General features: G+C 35.9%; 1 long non-coding RNA gene across 1 annotated transcript in view; it reads left to right on the top strand.

Moving 5' to 3' along the window:
• The first annotated feature begins 1,035 nt into the window (after positions 1-1,035).
• The window catches only part of LOC145684840 (uncharacterized), a 42,096-nt gene continuing 21,844 nt past the window's right edge, over positions 1,036-21,287 (top strand). Inside the window, exon 1 of the long non-coding RNA XR_014131410.1 lies at positions 1,036-1,170. This is a non-coding gene — a long non-coding RNA (uncharacterized LOC145684840). The remainder of the gene's footprint in view (positions 1,171-21,287) is intronic.

A 21,287-nucleotide genomic window follows, 5' to 3' on the forward strand; every position in this document is an offset into this window, starting at 1 on the left:
CATAACATTAATCTTAAGAGATTTTATTATATGTAGAATATTCATGAATGGAGGATCTCTGTAACATACAGGACACATTTATGTTTATTCATTTTCCATTAACATGAAATGACTTGGGAACACGATTCCTTTGCGGTAAAGTACTCTCCTCTGAGATGAAAGATCCCTGGTTCGATCGCAGGCCATTTGATCTTGTAGTGGACAGTATCGTGTCCAAGGATATTATAAAATAGAGGATCTGCCAATATGTAACTTCATCCAATTAAATCAATGAAGCCAAAAAAACAACCGAGCATCGGCACGTCTGATTGGCTACTCTCGTTTCCGCCATTGTCTGATTGGCTACTTTCATTTCCGCCATGATTGTTAGCTCAGAACATTGTGATCTTACTGGGCGGAATGGACAGAATAGGAGTGGCGAAACTGTGACGTATGGCTTTAACATTTTGTTATAAGGGCAGATCCTCTATTTTACATCCTTGATCGTGGGGGGGGTGGATTTACCATAACCATTTTCCTGTTTCCTCTCATACGAATTTTTCCATACCATTCACTTGCACCTGCCTTACGTTTCGTTTAACTTAAGGGCCACAAACGTGAGATGTTAAACTAAGGATTCAATTTAATTTTTATACCTAGATATATTGTGATTTCATTCGAACTAGGAACAAAACAGATTGGAATGCTCTAAAAATACGATTCACGATTTACTTTTAAATTTGCGTTATGTATTTTTATATGCAATTAGTAACTTTTTAAACTCTCTTTCGTATTAATATTTGCCGTTAATGTGGTATTTTTGTTTTAATTTTATTTTAGAATAAGGCTATATGTTTGAGAAAATAGATAATTTTCAATGCAGATTATTTACACGAAATGTTCTTGACATTTGTTGTTTCTTGTATTGCTCCAATTCCATTAAAGATAAAGTTCCAGCTCATCCAAGTTGCAGCCCAACAGCAAATGAAACTACAAGATAAATTGAAAATTCCCATCCCTGTCACTTGCGTCACCCACCTTACAATTTCCGGTGGCGGGGAAAAGTGTGTTACTATATAACGCTGCCAGTACATATTACAACTTCACACCAGAGTGAACTTCTGTTCTCTGTGTTTTGTGTTGCCCTTTTCTTTTCTTCGAATTCCCACACAACGAAGAATGAAGTTACTGGTAAGTCAACTACTGGCAATTTCCTTCTTAACAAATTAGTGAACAGTTAAGGGTTGTACTATCAAACAATAGTAGAAGAACCGTTATTAAATTCGGCCTTCAAAAATAACAGTTATTTCCCTTTATTAAATAATTTTATAAATTTAATTTTTCTTTTTTCATCAACAAATTTTGTTTCATATCAAGTGGTGGTCATCACGTAAGGAAAATTAACTCAATGAAAAACTTTTTTTTAATTAATATCCAACGGTTGTGCACTGTGGCTAAAGGAGACGGTGATGAGATGGATGATAATGGTGGAATGACGGGAGTGGCAAGAAACGGGAGAAAACCAACGCACATGGTGTTTGTCCACCACAAACCCACTTGGTGGAAGCTGGGATCGAACCAGGAACCTCATATGTGAGAGCAGTCGCGCATCCACGAGGGGGTCCCATACTTCAGAGCAAGGGCTCACCCATGGGCGGTCCACCAGGCCTGGACCCTGAAATAAACTTCCGAACTCAATATACATTTGTACACTTTTCAATAAAACTATATTTGTTTACCGGGGAAATGATTGGTATAACATAAAATTTGATCTTACACTTCATCAGTACATTTTCTCTTACAAAAACAATCTAGTTCTATCACTTTTCTGAAAATATAGGTAGAAGTATTTTACAATTACTTATCTGGTACAGAATAATACCTGTTCAATACTACATAGACGTAGTATTGGACCCCCATTCCAAAGGCTGGACCCCTCCCAACAATACTTTCTGGGTGTGCTCCTGTGTCAGGGGTGAGAGAAACCATAGTGATGTATTTGCATTGAAAGTGTTCTCAGCAATGGCGTACACAAAGGGAGGTTTCTAAGCGGTTAACGTACGCGCGCGCCTTTGGAATGGAAGACCCGGGCTTGATTCCCGGCGGGAGCTCATGTGGTTCGGATTCTACGTTAATCAGTAGGTCCCGTCTCATATAGCCTCGCTGCTGAAAGGACGTTAAACTCAAAAAATCAAATCATATCATATCAGTCTCAATCTGTTTGCTTCTTGATCAGTCTCTTTCTATGCAACCAGCTTTACTCCTCAGTGAAGCGGGATTATCTAGTACAGAGGAGTTAATGTAACAGCTTCGAACAAAACCAGATTTTTACAATTCATCATAACCAGTGATGAAAATTTTCCGATTCATAAAAACATACTCCACTTATTCCTACATCGTTGTTTTGTCGAGATGTGAGGTGGAAAATTTTCTTCTATATTTTTCCGGAAAATTTTCCGTTCTTAACAAATATCAATGATCAAGTAACAATTCATCAGTATTCATAAAATTGATTGAATTCATATATAGAAACGTTAAAAAGTGAAAGATCGTTTAAAGTATCTGAAAATTTTCATGGCTTAGACAATTTTCAGTACTATGTAGGAACTAGTAGAACAATTTTTTATGAATCGAAAAATTGTCTGTCCTGTACAGTGATGAAAATTTTCCGGGAAATTTTGAAACGGAAAATTTTCCGATTCGTAAAAACATACTCCACTTATTCCTACATCGTTGTTTAGCCGTGATGTGAGGTGGAAAATTTTCTTCTATATTTTTCCGGAAAATTTTCCGTTCTTAACAAATATCAGTGATTAAGTAACAATTCGTCAGTATTCATAAAATTGATTGAAATAATGTATAGAAACGTTAAAAAGTGAAAGATCGTTTAAAGAATCTGAAAATTTTCATGGCTTAGACAATTTTCAGTACTATGTAGGAACAAGTGGAACAATTTTTCATGAATCGAATGAATAAGTGGAGTATGTTTTTATGAATCGGAAAATATTCATGACTTTTAATAAATTGAAATTTTAAATAATAGAATGGGATATTTGTACTCTACGAACTCGAGGTATGTTCTCTGCACTTTGCATACACACACAGAGAGAGAGAGAGTAGTTGAATTGAGTTGATTTTGAGTTTAACGTCCCTTTCAACAGCGAGACTATATAAAACGGTACCAACTGATTAACGTGGAATCCGAACTACATGAGCTCCCGCTGGGAATCGAAGCCAGGTTTTCCATGCCAAAGGCGCGTATGCTAACCGCTTAGCAACGAAGGAGCTCGCAGAGCAAGAGAGAGAGAGAGAGAGAAATATTGTAAAATTTTATTTCTCAACTTGAAATAGAAAATTTTCCGGTTCCCGAGAGCTAATTGGAAAATTATAATTTGTTGTTGACTAACTTAACTCTACTGAAATTCAATTTTGTAGCTCTATGTGCAGTTAAATATAGTGGAAAATTTTCCACCTAGCATCACTATACATAATATCCAAAATTGTCAGGCCTATGAAAAATGTTTTCCACTTGTTTCTACATAGTGTTTTGTGTGTGTGTGTGTGTGTGTGTGTGTGTGTGTGTGTGAGTGTGTGTGTGTGTGTGTGTGTGTGTGTGTGTGTGTGTGTGTGTGTGTGTGTGTGTGTGTGTGTGTGTGTGTGTGTGTGTGTGTGTGTGTGTAAAGGTAAGGGATTAGGTTTAGGAAATTTCTTTAATCATCTATTTTTGTTTATATAATCATACTTGACTTCGTATCAACCTACATAGTGATGAAAATTTTCCGATCTATGAAAATTCCTCTCACTTGTTTCTACAGAGCAATAAAACTTTCCGATTCACAAAAAAGATGTTTTACTTCTTGCTTCAAAATGATGAAAACTTTCCGACTCATAAAAAGTTCTTCAATTTTTCCATATAAGGCAGAAAATATTTCGATTCATGAAAAATTGTTTAACTTGTTCCTACATAGTACTGAAAATTTTCTGAGCCATGAAAATTTTCAGATTCTTTAAACGATCTTTCACTTTTTAACATTTCTATACATGAATTCAATCTATTTCATTATTGCTGATAAACTGTTACTTGATTACTGATATATTTTTTTTAGAACGGAAAATTTTCCGGAAAAATATAGCGGAAAATTTTCCGCGGAAAATTTTCCACCTCACATCACTAATCATAACACATTAGAAAAATAAAATATTAAAAAAACACACACTTTCTTAAAGAATAACAAAAAAGATAAAACAAATTGTACTACAAATATTTTAAATTGTTTTTTTTCTTTTTCTCATGCATAAATCTATTAATACTCTTAGTTTCATTAATAAGTGAGAAAATATCACGCCACACAAACCAAATTGCTTCACGGTGGACACGGGCACTGCTACTTGTTATTTGTATAGATAAACTTTGTTTTTTCTTCTTTTTTTTAGAATTCAAAAAGACATATAATGATTTAAAGAAGTGCTGATAAGTGATTCACGCTATGGTATCGTAAACAGGGCCATTGGCCACCAATCCTAGCCACTGTAGTGTGTATATATCTCTCTCTTTAGTTTAGAGGACCCGCGTAGCCTAGTCGCTAACGCTCTCGACTTCGGTGCGACCGGTTCCAGGTTCGATTCGCGATGGGGGCGATAGGTCGAAAAATTGTAAAAAGCTTTTTCAGGCCAGCCATTCTGAATGAGGTTTTCCTGGGCTTTTCTCATTCACACCAAGCAAATGAAGGGGTGGCACCTAACATTAGGTCGCAAGCCGCTTCCTTCCTTCCCTTTCCGCGGATATTGTGCTCGCCGAGGGACGCCGTTCCTCATACGTGACGGGCTAACATGGCCATAAATGCCGATAACACAGAAATCTAAATCTTAAATACTTTAGTTTAGATATATCCGTCTCCCTCTCCCTTAGCCTGAAGGGCATAATCGTAGGACATTAACTGAAGGAGAGAAGAAAAGATTAGACATATGTTAGGGATATGAGAAGCACAATAAGGTAGGTTTCTCAAAATTTCATTGGGAACGAGAAATTTGGGGGTTGCCATTATTATAGTAAAATGTCCATACTTCTGAAGGGAATAGATATGAAATTTGGTATATGGACTTCCCATTTAACCCTTTCGAGATGGGAGCGACATTTAAACATTTTCGTTCGTTCCGTATGACAGGTGTGGTATATAAACACAACATCTAAGAGAGGGCTAGGCGTGGTTTAGTGTATAAGCCTCAGATGCGTTTAATTAGTCAAACAAATCACTCAATACCCAATCATAAGCTTGGATGTTTTTGAGGAGTTCATATTTTGCATCTCCAAAGAGTTAAATAAACGCATTTCGCCGTTCATATATATTTCCTACACAGAAAAAAGACAGGAAGAAAAGGGTGAGTTGCAACTGTTAAAATAAGATGGCAATATCTCGAAACCCTTAAGATTAGAGACATAAAAGTTTGTATTAGGCTTTCTGTATATAAAAGAGGCTCTGATTGGCTCATTGATCAATGCTAAGACCAAACTGCTTAAGTTAGGAACTTGACATGTGGACAGGGCATATAGTGTAAAATCCCACTGAGGAAGGATTTTCGCAAATTCTTCAACGAAAGAAGAAACAGAGGGGTGGTAATTATAGTCTTAAAATTCTAAATCTCGAAATTCCAGAATGTTAGAAACATGAAATTTGGTATATGGACTTTTCACTTAAAATAATTAGACATCTTGTAGCGTTTTTTTTTTTATTTGACCTAGAAGGGAAGAAAAAGGAGTGAGAAGTGGTGTTAATTGCAATTATTAAATAAGATGTCTATATTTCGGAATATTTTAATATTAAAGGTATGAAATGTGGTGTTTTGACTTTTCATTTAAAATAATTAAACGCGTTTCACCATTTATACGTATATATATTTCACCTACAAGGGAAGAAGAAAGCTGGAAGAAAAGGGGTGGGGTTACAATTGTTACAATTGTTATGTTGGATGCCCATATCTCGAAATTCGTCGAAGTTAGAGACACGCAATTTTGTATTTAGATTTCCCATTTAAAATAATTTAACACCAGTTCAAGTGTGTTTTTTTTTTAATTATTATTTCCTACAAGGGAAGGAAAAAGGCAGAACGATAAAAAGAGTGGGGATTGTAATTGTGAAAATAAAATGGCCATATATCAACATTTCTTAAGATTAGAGGCATGAAAATTCGAATTTAGACTTTTAATTAAAATAGTTAAAAACGTATTTTTTAAGCGTTTTTTGATATTTCCTTTACAAGGGATGAAAGAGGCGATGTTTGGGATATGAGAAGAGGGGGACCAGGTAGCCTAATGCTAGTTAGTATATAAATCAGTTTGTTGATACTTAAACAGTCATTTAGAGTACATAAATTCACGCTATGGTCTTTTTTAAAAGTATCTGTAAAACAAGGCGTGATAACATAACTTCACAATCACAAAGTAATCAAGCATGTTTCTCAACTGAAAATAACTTCTTAAAAACATTTACTTCTCTATTTTATAGTTTTCAGTGATGTAGTTCTTATGTGCTCTAAACGTGTAAGTACGCAAATAACTTCGATCGATAATAATAATGTTCGGCAATCTGTAGAGTGGCAAGGATTATATATATATATATATATATATATATATATATATATATATATATATATATATATATATATATATATATATATATATATATATATATATATATAAGACGTTGACTGAGTACGAGTTAAAAATAACAGTGAGAACTTGATACTGGAAAGATCATACGAGCGAGAGCATCAGATTTATGATGTCAGAGTAATGTTCAATTGATTTGAACGTGAGTTCGAATGAGTGAGATGTCAAACTAATAATGTGACCGTTAGGTCGAGTGAGCGTGATGTCGGACTGATGTCAAATGAGAGCTATATTGGAATAATGATATGAGTTTGAGCTTGTTGGCATGACGTCAGATTGGTAATGTCACCGTGAGGTCGAGTGAATATAAAGTCAGACTAATGATGTGAGCAGGTTGTCCCAATCGATGTGAAGGTGGTCTCGGAATTTTTAATACTAACGAAACCGAAAATGTTTTGGACTCCAGTTCCGGAATCTAAATAAAAAGTTTTAATCCTGTGTGCTTCAAAAAGAGAACCGAAATACGTTTCGGCATATCGATTCTGTTAATAAAACGGAAAACCATAAATCGGTGTGTTTCGATAGGAGAACCGAAATACATTTTGATGTAAACATTTTGATAAAAGCATCGTTAGCTCAAGATCGTTGCAAAGTGCAAGCGATGTTGAAACAAGTGTTAAAATGTTAAGTCGAGGGAACTACCCATAGCGGTTTAATTGCCAAATCAATTTCTCTTTTGATGTAATTAATATTGCTTCCACTTCAATATCGACTTCAGTTCCAGAAACTACCGAGTTTTTCAGAAAATCAATCGGTTCTGAGTCTGAGACCGATTTCTTGGGAAAATTGGTTTCCGTGCAGAGTCCGAAACCATTTTTACCAGAAAGTCTATTTCGATTCCGGTTTCGGTTTCGGTTCCGTACTTGGAATTGTTGTTTCGGAGAAGTCAATTCCAATTTGGAACCGAAATTCAGTAAAACGTCATTCATTTACGTCTATTGGTCCTATTATCGTGTATATAATGGGTGATGTCAGAATTTCAACAAGGAGCATTGTCTTAATTTTTTTTTCAGTACACGTCTGATTTTTGTACTAGATCTTAATATATAAAAAAGTTTATTCTTCTTCTTCTTTTTTTGTTACAATATCTTACTCAAAGGTAGGGGGTTAAAATTCGAAACCCCTCTTTCTTATACCTACTACTGGTGAAAACCTTCTTACAGTAGATTCCTTGCAAAGCAACTGACAAATAGGTCATGACGTCGAAAATGATTGAATAAATCGAGAATCCCAAGGATGGACCTAAGCCGATTGGATCGATTACTTCGAATCGGTCCCCACGCCTAAAGCGGTCCGGCACTTGAGTGTAATCTGCTCTCAGTTATCAAATACACGCAAGCATACATTGCAATACGTCCTTAACAATCCCAGTGACTGCGGCAACTGGAGAAAAGAGCTTTCCCAACGTTAAACTTAGTTGAAATCATCAATTCGGCAAAAACTTTTGAACAATTTAATTTTATTGAATCTGAAATTAGCAGAAGATTGAACTTAGACAAAATTCTAAAATACTTTACACAGGAAAAAAGTAAGAAAAATAAATTTTAAAAAGAATGATACTGACTCATATATAATTTCTGAGTGTTAAATGATTATAAGAGAAAACATCAAATTCGTTCATTTATAGGGCATATAAACTTTGGTGCAAATATGCTGAGAATAATGGGGCTCCTCATGTTTTTTCCCAATAGGGCTCCACAACTCCGAAGGACAACCCTGCTAACTCCGAATTTTTAAAGCCGTTTACTGATAGCTACTTTCGTTCCGAGATTACAAGATAATACGGACGCTGATAGAGAAAGAAAACTTAAAAGCGCCTTTTTCCTCACGAAGACGCCAAAAAAGAAGGGAGGGGAATCCGCACTCCCATTAATTAGAAGAAAACAAAGTGATATCTACAATTTTCCTTTCAAATAAGAGAGACTTCAAAGTAAAAGAAAAAGAATAAAATGGAATATAGAATGTAATGTTTGGGTACATACACTAAGTAGGTATGTTTCGGCTTTGTATATAGTATGAGAATATTTCCCAGATTTTTTTTTTTTTTTTTAATTTGAATACAATACAAGTTTTATAACCTGTTTACTGTGTGATTTGTGAGATTCACAACATCGTTAGTCGAATGAGTAGCACAAGAGACTAAACATCATGACGTTTCTTCTTTTCATTTAATGGTTTACATGTTTAAAAGAATTACATATATAATAAAAACGATCCTTACACACACAGAGACACACACACATATATACTTTAAAAAAACAGATAATTGCGAAACAGTTTATTATATAGGTGTTTCACCATATTCAGCTCTGCTGAGAAATTAAGCAAAGAGAGAGAAGAAAGAAATACTTAGATATATTCTGTGTATACATGATGACGGCAAACGTAAACATTTTACAATAACGGTTTCCAAACGAATGACATCGACTGGTAGGTAGGGCTTATATTATAAATGTAAATAACAAGAATTTACATGTCTCGCACGTGAGGCGCTGTTTTCAACTTTTGCCAAGTACATGACAATTTAAAGTTTAGGGAATTCTACTAGACAAGCCGCTTACAAAATATGGCATTTGTTTATTGAACAAATTAGTTTTAATGGATACTACGATTTGCATCGAATTACAGAATCACCTCATATTTTTATGTACTTAATATGTTTATGAGCAGTGCAAAACAAAAGAATTCCTGAAATCACTCTCATACATATTAATGATTTGAATGCTGTGGACAGAATTTATTTTACATAATCAGAAAATTATTTGAATTAAATACATTAGAGATTGCTATCTTGATGATTAAAAAAAAACTGTAAGTTTCTGTGAATAACTATTACTTTCATTAAGGATATTTATTACTTTATCTAAAGCACTAAATGTTTTATTTTTATAGACTTAGGATAGCCTACAGAATCGAATAAAATCGACATCAGATTTGTATAAATACTAGCAACAGAAATAAGCCTAAATTGTCAAATAGCCCAGCTTTAAATAAGTCATTTCAGTGTTTTACTTTTGTGTGTATTATTATAGGGGTATCCCTCACCCCATTACACATTACGCAACCCCCCCCTTTAATCACACCTGCCATAACCATCCAGGGCCGTATTAAATATCTTCGGGGCCCCGGTACAGAAAAGTATTTATGGGATTCCCAATCTCCGACTTATTTTGGAGTACGTTACTAGTTCCTTATTTTTTTTTAATGGACTGGATAGCTAATAGGATATCTCCGTGTATTGTGATGTTGTAATAATGGGGACGCGGCAGAAGTCCTAAAAGGCACAAGACCTAAACGGCATTAGACCTAAAATGCACAAGTCCTAAAAATTATTTCGAGGCACAAGTCTTTAAGAAGTCCTAAAAGGCACAAGTCCTAAAAATCATATCGCGGCACAAGTCCTAAACGGCGGAAGTCCTAAAAATCATATCGCGGTACAAGTCCTAAACTGCAGAAGTCCTAAAAATCTCTTGTGGCGCTACCATCGCGTCCGTAAGAAGAATACTGTCAATCTGTTAGTCAAAGTTTTAGATATACTGTTTCATATTACAGAACCTTAGTTCTTACAAGTTATTTGTATAAATACATATTCTATCGTTCTGAAATAATAAATAGATAAATAAATAAAGCCTATTGTCCTTTCTTGCTCTTTCCATGATATATTTCTATGTTGACAAAATTTTAACTTCCTACCAAATGTGATTCCCAGATTTTTCATAATGTCTGTTTTTCTCTATTTCTACACCATTGACCTCATATTAGTAACATAATATTGTGTTTTAGTTATGTACGTCATAAAATTTGCTTTCCTTGTGTTGTTTTGAAGTAAATTATTTTTACACATTTATTTCTTGTACAGAAGTCTTTCTGTAGCAAATAATTGTCATACTCGTAATTAACTACTCCTTACTCGTTATCATTATTATTAATAATTTTAGTGTTACTAACATAGTTGTTGCCGTTGAAATTAAATACGTTCATATTGATATTGTGGCAACTACTTACTACTGAAATGCTTTATCGGATACCGGTATTTAAGTCTGTAGTTTGTAGCAGGGTGGCCATAGAAGTTAATGGTTTATTGCCCATAGTGCGTCACTGAAATTTTAGAGGATCTTTGAAAAGCAATTTAATTGAAATTAATGAGAAAGATATATTTAAAATAAATTTATATAATACAAAAACATTACGTTTAATCAATTCCGCAACCATGGTTGAGGAAGGGATGTATTAAAGTACGAACCATTGAAATATTGCAGAAGCAATAGCTGAGTTTTATATATATATATATATATATATATATATATATATATATATATATATATATATATATATATATATATATAAATGAAAGTAACTATATTTGTAACTTAACAACACTTGAACCACCAGACTGATTTTGACAAAAACTTTCAACATAGATGAGGTTCGGGCCTGAGATGGTTTTATCATTTCACTTTGAAGGTGCAACTTGGAGGAAGGAAGTGCGGATATATATTAAAGACTATCGATCTTAGTGTCGAACCCATAGTTTTCGGGGTTGCTGAGAAGAACACTGACATTTCCGATGAAGCTTAAATTCTAATTCAGCACTGCAACTTAGGGGAAGGAGAGGAAGATGTATAAAATGATCGAAAATGACCGCTATAAGTGTCGAATCCATAGTTTTTGCGGTCGCTGAGGTGAACAGTTACACTTTCGATGCCGTTTAAATTCAAATTTACTCCTGCAAATTGAGGGAAGTACATAAAAATGATGCAGAATAATTGATATTAGTGTGAATCCATAGATTTTGGGGTCACTGAGGTGAACAGTGACACTTTCGATGCCGTTTAAAAAATTTAAATTTATCCCCGCAAATTAAGGGAGGGGGAGGTATATTAAAAGGATGCAAAATAATCGATATTAGTGTGAATTCATAGTTTTCAGGGCCACTGAGATGGACAGTAACATTTCCGATGCAGTTTAAATCCAAATTCAACGCCGAAACTTTAGGGAGGGGGTGATATATAAAAAATGATAGAAAATGACTGATATTAGTGTCAAATCAATAGTTTTCGGGGTTGCTGAGATGAGCAGTGACGCTTCTAATGCCGTTTAAACCCAAATTCAACGCCGTGACCTGGGGACAGAGGAGAGGGGGATATAATACACACACACACACACACACATATATATATATATATATATATATATATATATATATATATGACCGATATTATAGTCGAATACATCGTTTTTGGGGTTGCTTTGATGAACAGTAACACTTCCGATGCCCTTTACATTCAAATTCAGACCCGCAACTTGGGTAGGAAGAGATATATAAAAATGGCTGGAAATGGCCGATATTAGTGTCAAATCAATAGTTTTCGGGGTCGCTGAGATCAGCAGTGACATTTCTGATGCAGTTTAAATCCAAATTTATCTCCGCAACTTGGAGGCGGAGAAATATATAAAAATGATCGAAAATGACCGATATTAGTGTCGAATTCGAATTCATAGTTTTTAGAGTCGCTGAAATGAACAGTAACACTTCCGATGCACTTTAAATCCAAATGCATCCCCGCAACTTGGAAGCGGATATATATATATATATATATATATGATCCAAAATGACCGATACTAGTGTTGAATTCATGGTTTTTGGGGTCCTGAGATGAACAGTGACACTTCCGATGACCTTTAAGTCCAAATTCAGCACCGCAACTTGTGGGAGGAGAAAATATGGGTATATAAAAATGGTCGAAAATGGTCGATATCAGTGTCGAATCCATACTTTTTTGGGTGGCTGAGATGAACAGTGACACTTACGATGAAACTTAAATCCAAATTCAGCCTCCATTATTACTCCTAAAGGGAGAGGATGACATGTAATAGTAAGTGAAAATGACTGATACTAGTGTCAAACTCATAGTTTTGGGGTCCCTAAGTTCACTGGTGACAGTTTTGATGCTCCTCATACCGAAAATGAAACTATTCTCCCCGTGTGAAGAACGGGTATTCTGCTAGTCTTTAAGAATAACGAACGGAAGTTTCACATGTTAAATTCTTTAATATATTTGTCGCTGCTCAAATTTACGCACTTATGCAGTGTGTGTGTATATGTAAAGAAAATCCTCTCTCTTTTTGAGTTCTTCGAAAAATATACAAATAATGAAGAGGTATTTTTATCAGAAAACTAAAAAGTAAAATTAAAAGATGTTGCTTTAACTATTTTTCCTGCTAGCGAAATACGTTGTATGTATAGATGCTGCAGACACGTTACAGCAAATAAGATTAGTATCAGGCGAATAAATAGTTTTTAAATTACATTATCCGGGTTTTGCCAATATTTCCGAACAAAAGATTTTTTTCTAATGGGTTCAAAATTTACAAAAAATTACACAGCACAAGGAAGATACGTGTCTCCATAAAATAGATATTTGATTTTAACATACTGGTATTAACTAAAATGATTCTGGCCCTGCTATTTTAACACTCCCCTACCATAAAACGGTAACTTTATAAGATTACGTAAGATAATTTAAATGCGTCTATATTATTTAATCTAACTTCGATTATATTTTAGTATTTTTTGTAGTCATAACTCCATTCTTTTACGGTGCTAACTTTAAAGGAATGGTGTAAATATATTTGTTGCCATAAAATTCCCTATTCTAATACAAGAAACATAACTACTCAATGATCTTAACTGTAAAGTAGTAAATATAAAATAGTTTCTTAACGAATTTCTTAACTAATTATGTAATTAATTCTTAGAATGAAATAGGTTGTATTATGTAATTCGTGTATAAGTGCAGAACAGATAGTGATAATAACAATCTTAGTAGTACAAATATAGCTGTTACTGTTGGAATTAGCTACATTCGTAACATTATTGCCAACTAGTTGCTGCATCGTCGCAATTAGGCACAAGTCCTAAACTGCAGAACTACTAAAATTTAGGTCTAGTGCCTATATTTTTAGGACTTCTGCCGTCACCCAACTTTTACGTGTTTTCGAATACTTCCACTTTGGCACGTTGTTTTGGTTATAAAACGTACAATCTGTATGTTCTGATAGGTATCATGCAAAAGTTCTTCACTGACTTCATAGGAAACGTCTGTAAGCCTTCGTGTATTTTCACATTTGAGGATGTCAAAACACAATTTTTGCACAGTCTACTTCAACAAATTTAAGCTCGATCGCAGAGGCGAAAAATAGCTTCAAATATTATTGAAGTGTAATGTAAAGATAAAAATGAAATTTATAATTTAATGTTCTCACAAAAATTAAAAAACGGTACAATAAGAATTTGGGAGGAAATGGGAAAGCCTATGTACAAGATGCTGTCCATCACAAACTCATATGGCCCGTGATCGAACCACAAATCCTATACACCAGAGGTATGTGGTGTAAAGAAAGTTATTATAAATAAATACGCAGTACAACATTGGCTCCGAAAATTCTGTATGAGATACTTAAGCATGGAAGGTAAGGAAAGTCATGAATATCGTTCTGTTATTGAGGAAGATGATTTGGAGCTGATTGCAGAAGTAGACTCAGTTAACGACATTATAGGTTCAGGAGAAGCTTAACGTTCAGTATTCAAACGTAGCACGTCTTTTGGACAAATGGATGCCCCACGAAATGATCGAGAACCAAGATATCAGTGTTAATAATTCTCAGGGCGAATCCATCAGGGCCAAGAAGAACAACGAAATTGACAGAATGCACTAGAAGGAAATTTATAGAAAGAAATTTTTCGTTTTGCATTAGAAACAAAATAAGTATTTTATACTTAGGTAATATACATTAAGCTGGGGCAAGTGTGCCTTATAGCTGAAAAGTTTTAAGAAGCTGTAGAAATGTATCAAGCCTGTCTCTATATTTCCTTTTTGTTTGAATCTACGAACATTATGGTATTTCATCCAATCATATAGTGAAGAGTGATATGGACTACTTAATGCTTCATCTGTAACTTCAAAATTTTAACCCTTAAACATAAACACGATGGTGACGAGACGAGACTGCATACAGTCTCAATCTCATCTCGGTCTCGTCTCGAGTCGAAATTACCGTCTCAATTAACATATGCTTGTCTTGATCTCGCTCTCAGCCTCGATAGTCTCGAACAAAACTAAAGTGAAAATAAACATGTATACAGTAGAGTGTCGATTATCCGAACGTCGGTCAACCGAACGATCGCTTAACCGAACTGTGTACTCGCTGTTACTCTCCCACCCTACCGTTCATCATCCCCCTCACTCCCAAACCAAGTTTCCCACAGTAGTCGCCGCACTGAGCCACCGTTGGCGGAACATTGCTTCTAATGGGGCTTTCATAAGGCGCTGCTGACCGGCCAAGCCGCCAGTCGCTGTGTTTCAACAATCAGCACACTTCTGTCGGTTTGGCACTGGTTGTAGAAGTACAGTCCAGTACAGTACAGTACAGTTCGAACAAACCAGTTTTCCGAACACCCATGTCCCCCAATTACTTCGGATAATCGACGCTCTACTGTAATTTTTTACATCTTAATTTTCTCCTTATTTTTCCAATTCACTTTCGGCTGAAAAATTCATGTAGGCCGCGTATTTCTTCGTAGCTACGTGTCTTATGCTAATGTTTTCCGGGTGGAATCTCCAGTGACATTTACCAAGTTTAGGGTATATCCCCAGTTAACCAAACCTTGGATAAAAGCAGACTAATAGTTCAGATCCCATTTTAAGAAATATGTGTAGACCTTTATTCATATAATATTAATAATGAAAAGAGAAAGTAACGTGTAATCAATCAACTCCAACATTATAGTTTAATTCCTGCCCGTTTAATGAGTGTTATTCGTTACTACGTCAGGCAACGCAATAGATGACACCAAAACCGTATTTAAACGAATTGTAGTACGATTTTTAGGAATTGTCGTATATCAGCTATTTTATTCGATTCTCTATTCACCAGAGAGAGAGTTACGTTCATTATCTTAATAAACAATATTACTAGAATAATAAACTACTACGGACTTCGTTATGCATGGTCGCGGGTTGGATCCCTAAACGGATTAGATTCAAACTCCGATATCTCGCGTAATTCAAATCCCACTTTAAATGTACAGTATTCAATTTTTTTGTAGTAGTTTACAAGGTTATATACCAGTGGCGCATTTTATGGGCAACCAAGGCTGCCGGCGGTAGCCCTGCAACATTAATAAAGAAATTTAATATAACACGTTTTTCATTAATTTGAAATAACACGTTTTTAAATTAATTTAAAATAATACGTTTACAGTTTATTATCTTTTTTTCATGGTACTAGTTTTGCTATATTTTCGCAAACATGAATACGCACTAGGGCAGCCGTTAACGCTTAGTACGCAATCTCTCTCGCTTTCGTAAACACTGATGATTTGACAACTCCTGGGAAACCGCAGCCGTCTGCCAGCAGAGAGAAACATGTAACTGCTTCCGCGCTCACGTAAGGTTTTTCCGTAACAGTATACTAGCGAGGCACGAGATGGCAACCAAGCAGGTTTCCTCTCTGTGGAGTGGTTTCTGTAGGCGGAGCGAGTAAATTGAAGTTAAGAACAATGCAAATGGTATTTACATTCAAAATAAGAGGAAGTATGGTGGTATTTATTTGGATATATTTTTAAATGAAGGAAAGAATAAAAACAACACGCAAAGAAAAATACTATTACCGGCACTAAATATTTTCAATAATAATTGTTACGAAAAACTAAAACGAAGAGCTAAGCTTCTAATGACGGGACTCAATTTTTCGCTAAAGTATATTAAGAACCACTGTATTCAATAGCCCCCAACGAACTTGAACCCATGTCCACGAGTACCAAGACATAACTAAATATTTTGTGTTAAGCTTTTTCGACAATAACATGTGTAGTACTGCTCCCGACTTTTATGAATATATATAAGATCGATTCCTTCTCATGTCGTATGGATTTTATACTCGATAAACGTCATGAGCGTGACTTTTCTGGAAATGGAAGAGAAAATGGGATTAGAACCTACCCCAAAGAATCGTTCGTGAGATTGACGCCGTGTATGGTATCTGTGCATGGCGTTGCAAGTATAGGACAATATTGATATTATTGTTCGTTGAAGTGACAACTATACAGTAAATGTGACCATTTATTACTATTATCATACTTATAAGCATACTTTTGAGCTTACACGGCAAAAATTACTGCATAAGATGGAAGTTATTATTTCTCTATTTTTTCGTGGATTATATGTTAACTCATTTAACGGACACTAATTTGTCTCCAGGTCGTTGAATAAATGAATTTCGGCATCCACTTTGGTGTAAATAACCTTACAATTAGTGCTCTCAAACGGGTCGGGTCGGGTCGGGTCAACTCGGGTCGGGTTGTCGGGTCATGCTACTCGGGTCGGGTTGTCGGGTCGGGTCAGCTGGGGTCGGGTTATTCGGGTCAGTTCACTTTGGTCAACTGAGTTTAGGTTGAGCTTAAACTCGGCTGGAGTCGAAAGCTGCTGTTTTTCACTAGCTGCCTAATTAAAAATAGCAATTTTCAATTGATTTTATAGAAACCATAAAACTATTTTGAACACTTGCAGCTAGTGCTTTTATGGTAAATGCTTATTTTTGTACTTGTGTGTACTTTAATTTTTAAATGTGGAAGATTGATTTTACCAATCGACTGTAATATTAATATCTACGCCAATTTGGAGTCTGGATTTAGAACAAAACTAGAAGTTGTTTAAGCAAGGCCAAAAGAAAGATTGGACATGGACGACCAAGTCCAAGCTGGGCCATGGTGGCTCAGTGGTAGAGAATTAATCTCTGGTGCATGCTGCCCATGGTTCGATCCCAGCTTGTGCTAAGTGGGCTTTGTGGTGGAGAAACGCCGTGTAGTGGGTTTTCTCGGGATTCTCCTATTTCCTCCCACTTTCTTCATTCCACCATTTCATTCATTTCTCATGGTCACCATCTCCCTTAGCCTCGGTGCAGAATCGAGGGACCTTAAACTGAATATTTCTTTTCATTTCACCGAACCCAAGAACATCGATACAAGAACAAGATAAAAATTGGATATACAAGACGAAGTGCATAGTAATCTTGCTCTTGGCCTTGTTTTGGTGATCACGAAGTAGCGATGAGCATATTTTCTTGCTTTCCGTATAGTATGAAAGACCATAATCAAAATCACACTTGGTCTTCATTTGTACCGATGAGGCGAGCATTCTTGGCTCTTGTATAGCAATGAAGACCACCAAGACTACGAAATACAGGAACAACTCTTGACTGTGCAAGACAAAGAATAAGACGTAGTATTGATGACCAAGACCCAGGGTGCGAATTGTTTGAATTTCATTTGTTTCATTTTGCTGAACGTGATGAAATAAAAATAGTACTTTATAATTAATTATCACACTGTATTTTTAAATTTAAATTACAAAATTCGTATTATGTATCTTCTTACTTGCAACTACATATACTGTAAAATACGTTTTAATTACCGAGAAAGAAAAATCAAAGTGGCGCGGGTCCCGGAATCACAAGAAGCTATTTTGGAATGAAAGTTGAAGGGTTGGAAAAAATCACAGGTGTTCTCCCGTTTCCTCAACCCTTATCATTGTAGTTTAACTATTTCCTTCTGTCTCCGCCAAGAGACTCTTGCTACTGTCTTTCAAGAAGACCCTCTGCCTTCCGAGCAGGTGAGAACACTGACCTTGAAGAAAAATTTCGTCGCATTGAACTAAATCAAGAAAAAAATAATAAATTTCTTCCACGTCGGACATTGGTATCAGTTATAAAAAGAAATAACGAAATCTCAAAAGTGCCAAATATTCCCTAAGATGCATATACAAATCCCCCGCTTGATGTAGCTAGTGATTAACATGTAAGACTTCGGTACACGTGGTCCGGGTTTAATTCCCAATGGGAGTGCATTTTGGCGTTCACCCAGTGTCTCGTGACCATAGTACTCTCAAACGGGTCGGGTTGAACCGACCCAATCCGACTCGGTTCAGCTCGGGTCAGGTTACGGGTTGGGTTGTCGGGTCGGGTTAATCGGTTCAGTTCGAGAGGGGTTGTCGGTCGGGCTATTCGGGTCGGGTCAATCGGGTCAGCTCGGGTCGGGTCGGATCATGGGTCGGGTCACTCAGGTCGGGTCAAATCATCGGGTCGGGTCAGTCAATTCGGGTCACTGGTCGGGTCGGGTCAGTCTTCAACCCGACCAGACCCGTTGAGAGCACTACTTACAAGAAGAAGCCGGTTCGTTCCAAAGATCAGGGCTAAACTAAGTAATATTTGACTTATGGTTTTAGGTAGCAATATAGTATAGGGTAACATGCTGGACTTAAGAATAGTGCAGCTAGTTAACATAGGTTCAAACCATATTCAATCCAATTTTTTACAAAGCTATCGTGAAGAATCGAAGAGTAACTTCTCATACTAAACAAGCAGTCCTTAAGAATGTTGAAGCAAACATCTATGCCACAATAGAGTCGATTTACGAATGTTGCTTGCGGAAGCCCAAATAACGCCTATAGAGGCTACCAGGATAGTACGAAACAGTTCACTGATCTGAAGCATTCACTTTTCATGTTATTGTTCTTAGAAAGAAACACTGTATCCATGGCCGGATCCAGGATTCTCTGAGGGGATGCACCAATAACTACCAGTACATTTGAATTAAACTTTAGTTTTTTAAATGCCTTTAGACATCTGTGATGTGAATGAGGAATTCGTTTGGAAATGCTAAGTGTCTGCTCTCGATGAATTCTTTTCCTTCAACCTTCAGAAAATTGACTTAAACTATTGATTTTGCAAAACTCACAGCTAATTTCTCACTTTAGGTAGTGTATATTTACAACGGAGGGAGGTGCACGTGCACCTTTGCAACTCCCTTAAATCCGGCACTGACTGTATCATTTGTTAAACATGTTTTGGGTAGAGTAACCTGTGGAGCATCGATATCGCGTTAGACTTCCAAGTGGAAAATCTCGGTTCGATTCGCTACCAGATAGTATATTTTTGCATTAAGTAATGGCTGCAAACAGAGATTAATCTACGGTTGGAGAACTTACAAGGCATCACTGGCAAGAATCCGAGTAAATAACGTGTGTGTTCTTTACCATACAGTGTAATGATAAGTAATTTTCATACTTGTATTCCTCTTTCTATCTCTTTCTGCCTTTCTTGGCGTTACCTGAACACGTCTTTGCATCTTTCACTTTCTCTCTCTCTCACTCTCTCTCTTTCACATACTCACACGTTTTGTGTGTATGCGTGTTCTACAGTTAAAAGCAAGCCAGTTTTGATGGTATGGTGATTAGCTCTAACCCAAACAGAAGCGTTCTGATCTAAAACTTGACTTGAATGACCCGATTGACTCACTCTGGAAAGTCTAATTAACTGAGAATTTTGCCGTTCTACTATTCGTGTTCGGGGAATAACATGTCTAGTCCTGGTCACTGATGAAAAAATACTGTTTAAACACAAGTAAATAAGTAAGATCTCTTCTTTGTCCTTCGGATTACCAAGTCTCAATTGAATCACCGGGTTAATACGGGTTCAATTCCTCGATCCATTTGCGGTCCATAACCTAACCCACATCACCTGACTGACGCGATGACGCGATTCAGCTCTGGCGTGTTCATTCTATCTGTGCGAACTACAACGTTAATATCAAAATAGGTGAAATCGAGAGTGGATAATCTAAATGGATATATCTTCAGAGATTACTAGAAAATGGTCTTTATTTGGTTATTCAAGAGAAGATTTTATTTATATTAGTTTTACATAAAATTCGTTTCCATCCTATAATTCAATGTCTTTTATTTATGTTTGGAATGTGAAACATGTAAGGTCTGCTACGTCTATTCAATTTTCCTTTTTAACATTTGTAACTTTTCATTATGATACAGTTTGGACTTGAAATGTTGAACCATCCTGATAGAAATTTAGCAGTAAAATAGAAATCATTCAATTTTTGTTTGTTTTCTTTGCTTTAGTGATCTGGAATTGAAGGTATGACCTACGCTACCTACTGGGTTTATCATAATGCATTTTAAATCAGTGCGTTCAATGAATACCATCGAATTTGCAACCGAACCACGCGCAAATAAACATGTGTGTTAACCTTTTGACATTATTCTTGATGTGTATTGGAACCCTATAGTTCCGCTGGAAATTGAGTATTTAATGTGACCACCTAGTTTGGTATTCGTTTTGAAAATGACTTAATGAATTTTTCAAGCATCTCCTATATATTCGAATAGCCCTGAAAAAAATATAAAATCCAAACGTTACTTCTACACTGTTGTTGGATTTCTGGAAATAGTACTTTATAATGTTAGGTTCTATCTTACTATGTTTAAATTCCATTTTTTAATTTTATTTTTATCAGTGTTCTCTTTTCTTCATCTTCCTCTTTTTCTTCTTCTCTCCCCTTTCTCTCTCTGTCTCACTTCTGTACCTCTGTCTAACAGACATTCATCGGTTTCAATTTTTCATTCTGTTGCGATTGCTTATTTTAGTATCGGAGAAACGAAGGGAAGAGAGAGGGGGGTCTTTTTACCAGACATGATTATAGGATAAGGTGTAAATTTTGGGTGGCTCAGCTGCACGGCGTTTCCTGTCGCAATACAATGCTCACCTTTGGCATAAGGTGGGTCCATGC

The sequence above is a fragment of the Thermobia domestica genome, chromosome 5 (assembly GCF_964235325.1).
Source record: "Thermobia domestica chromosome 5, izTheDome1.hap1.1, whole genome shotgun sequence".
NCBI classification, from domain to species: Eukaryota; Metazoa; Arthropoda; class Insecta; order Zygentoma; family Lepismatidae; genus Thermobia; species Thermobia domestica.